The sequence below is a fragment of the Protopterus annectens genome, chromosome 13.part0, assembly GCF_019279795.1.
Source record: "Protopterus annectens isolate FY-2018-M chromosome 13.part0, PAN1.0, whole genome shotgun sequence".
Classification (NCBI taxonomy): Eukaryota; Metazoa; Chordata; order Ceratodontiformes; family Protopteridae; genus Protopterus; species Protopterus annectens.
Genome location: NC_056747.1, coordinates 511,776,505 through 511,780,312, shown reverse-complemented (window position 1 = coordinate 511,780,312; position 3,808 = coordinate 511,776,505). Strand labels below are relative to the sequence as shown.

The 3,808-nt window shown below is 37.4% G+C and overlaps 1 pseudogene; it reads left to right on the top strand.

Annotated features, from left to right (window-relative positions):
- The first annotated feature begins 1,223 nt into the window (after positions 1 to 1,223).
- On the top strand, positions 1,224 to 2,480 carry LOC122787924 (annotated as a pseudogene).
- The last annotated feature ends 1,328 nt before the right edge of the window (positions 2,481 to 3,808 follow it).

Genomic DNA, 3,808 nt, shown 5'->3' with positions numbered 1-3,808 from the left:
GGGATAATGACTTCCTTATATTTGGAAGATATACTTTCAGTAATTATTTGCACCAGGTAGAAAGTGTTATCCACAAAGAACAAACTGCAAATCAAGGTAGTTCAAAAGTATGGACACAGTACACCTGGAGCCACAATTCATGATAAAAAGGTTGCTTTAATATTGAAATGCTGATAAAAAGAAGTAAAAGATAAGCGCTTTCATCTTCTTAATGAAAACTTCTTCAGATAAAACCATGTTTGAAAAACTGAGTCCATATATACAGCCAGTCCCCAGGTTATGTACAGCCAACATGCGGGCAACTCATAGATATGAACAGGCTACAGCAATGTCGGAAAAAAACATCAAAATAAAGAAAAATAAAGAAAAATTACAAATCTTACTGTTAATCAGAGAAATAAGCTGTTCTTTTCTTTTTCTCTGTCTTCTCCATTCGTGAAGCTGCTCGCACATCTTGTTAGAGCAGTTACTTCCTCGTTCACAGAGAACTAGTGATCCGATTGGTTAAGGGTGTCTCTGTTTTGACGATTTGATTGGCTGTTTTCTTCAGTACAGTTTTGAAGCAGTTACTGTACTGTTTTGTAGAATGGGCAAATGCCATTGCAGCTCACTGGGGTCTAGGTGACAGTAGGAGGTCTGGCAGAGGTCTAAAAGTGCAGGACCAAGTGGAAAACTTTCGTGGGTGATGCCTGCAGTATATAAATGTAAAGTGAAGCTTAAAAAGAGGTAAGTTTAACATTTTCTTTGAACATTCTACTGTACTATACTGTACTTTATGCATTTTATGTACTATTATTTGTAAAAAAAAGGGAATGTCTGTAAAATACTGCTCTGAATCAGCTGAACTGAAATTTTAATTAGGTGTAGACAGTGGTAGTATTGACCATCAGACCTGAGAAGTGTCTAGCTGCAGACTGCAGTACAGTATGTGTATCCTGTGGAGCTCCACTTTAGTACTGTACCGTACTGCAACCAGACACTTTTGTGAACTTCCACGTTGCTGATATCGCAACCCATGTCTCCAAAATGCAAATCCAATGCACGTGCTGAGGAAAACAAATCACCCTGAAAAGTAAAGTGGACATAATAAAGAGATGTGAGAGAGGCGAAGCACTATCTGCCATTAGAAAGCATTAGGCTATAGCCGATCAACAATTGAAACAATTTTAAAAGACAAAGAAAGAATAATGAATCATGTCAAAGGCCATATTGTGATGAAAACTATGATTATTACAAAACACCGGAGTGGTTTAATTCTTGAGATTGGAAAGGCTATTATTGTTAATTTGGATTGAAGACCAAAATCAGAGGAATATCCCTATTAGCCTTTCATTAGTGCAAGAAAAGGCTTGAAGCCTTTGCAATTATTTAAAGGCTGCTTGAGCAGCAAGTGCAGGTGGGTGTTTCTAAGAATTCTTTGTGAGTAGGGGCTGGTTCCATCGCTTTAAAATGAGGGCTAATTTGCATAACATTAAAACTCAAGGTGAAGCGGCAAGTGCTGATGTAAGTGCTGCAAGGGATTTTCCTAAAATGTTGGAAAAATTTTTTGAAGAGGGAGATTATTTGCTAGACCAAATATTTAATGTAGATGAGACTGGCTTATTTTGGAAGAGAATGCCTGAAAGGACTTACATTTCAAAAGAGGAAACAAAGTGCAGCAGGGCATAAGGCAGCAAAAGACAGGCTAACATTATTTGGGGGTAACACTTCCGGTGATTTTAAGTTGAAGCCCTTGCTTGTGTATCACTCCTTAAACCCAAGAGCACTACATCATGTCATTAAGGCATCTCTTCCAGTATTTTGGAAGGCAAATGCAAAGGCTTGGGTTACAATCGCCATCTTTGAAGATTGGTTCTTGAACCATTTTGTTCCTGCTGTTCAAAGGTATTGCCTGGCCAAAAACATTCCTTTCAAAATTCTTCTTGCACTTGACAATGCACCTGGACATCCAAACAGTTTAAATGACTTACACTCAAATGTAAAGGTTGTATTTTTACCCTCCCAACACCACATTGCTACTTCAGCCAATGGATCGGGGAGTAATAGCCTCATTTAAGGCCTATTATTTATGCTGGACCTTCTCACAAGCAGTCAGGGCTACCCAAGATAATACAATGCTTTTAAGGGAGTTCTGGAAGAATTATAACATCTATGATGCCATCAAAAATACTGCTGATTCTTGGGCTGAAGTAAAGCAGTCAAATATGAAAGGAGTGTGGAACAAATTGTGTCCACAATTTGCGCCTGCTTTACAGACTTCTACAGATGTTGACATTGCTGAAGCCAAGCAAGCTGTGGTTGATATTGATAATCAACTGCAGATAGACATCACTGACACAGATGTCATAGAGTTACTTGACTTCCATGACAAAGAACTGACCAATGAAGACTTTATGGAACTGGAGCAGCAGACAGTAGCATTTGAGGACGAAAACAGGGACCTAGAAACTCCAAACTCAAAAAGGTTTTTGACAAAATAGTTAGTTGAAGACTTTTGACTCATTGAAGCAGGAATGGCAAAGTTAGAGGAGCAAGATCCTAAAACAGAGCGATTCACCCAAGTTTACCGTACAGTTACTGAGGGCCTCAGCTGCTATAAGGCCATTTATGATGAGAAAAAGAAAAACTCTGTACAAACCTCCTTTGATGCCTACTTCAAGAAACTGAATCCAGCAGTAAACACCCTCTCTTCAGTAGCAGAATCAAACCCTGACTCTGTACCACCAGGCCCATTCTCTCCAACAACAAGTCCATCATTTTCTGCATCATCCAATTAATAAAGTTATCATAAAGTTAACTCACAAATGAGTGTTAACCTTTACAGTAATTGTTATCCTTTTCCCTTTTTTTTCCATTTAAACTGTTTTCAGATCTGTTCCTTTAATGTGTTTTACAGCATGCACCGCACGCTACTGTACAACTGTACAGACATAGTTACTGCACTCTTACAGTATTACACTGTACTTACAGTATTATTATTATTACTACAGTATACACTATTAAGTTTTTTTTTTTTTATTTGGATATGTTTCTAAAGTGTTTTATATGCAAAGAAATCTAAAATAAATAGTAGACTGAGGAAAACATTTGACTAAGTGACATTTCTTATGAAACATATGTACGTGTTTCGACTTACATACAAACTTGACTTTAGGACAGACAAAAAAAATGGATCTCATCCTTAACCCGGGGACTGCCTGTACACCAATCTAGATCACATCATGAATGCCTAACCCAGAGTGATGTCATGCTTCCTTTGGGAGGATTTAAAGAGGATTTTTAGAAGATTTAAAGGGCCATGAGGTAGAAACCCTGACATGAATTACAACCGATTTTAGTTTATACATGTGCTTCTGACTTTTTATATACTAATAATGTACTGGCAACATATTGCAGCCATCACCTTTCGAAAGGTTTCAGTTTTAAAATACAGGTGATGGCTATTTGGTCATTCAAACCAGGCCAGTTCATGCCATTAAATTTCAATTGCCAGCAAAGTTAAAGTTTTTCTGGATTGAGTGTTCATGGGCCCCCCTCTATCTGACAGGACAAATTGTTCCAAAATGAAAAATTTTAAGGTGTGGTCAGGGAATTCCTTGGTATGTTTGGAAAGAGCATTGGTATCCTTTTTAGTTCTAATATCATAAGTGTGCTCATAAATTCTGTCACAAAGACATCTTTCTGTCTTGCCGACAAAAACATTCACAGTGTTGTCCTTGAGCACAATAAATTACTTTGATACAATTAGAATTAAAATATTTTTGGGGTCTAAACTGGACACCATTAATAAACAAACTACCATTTAAAA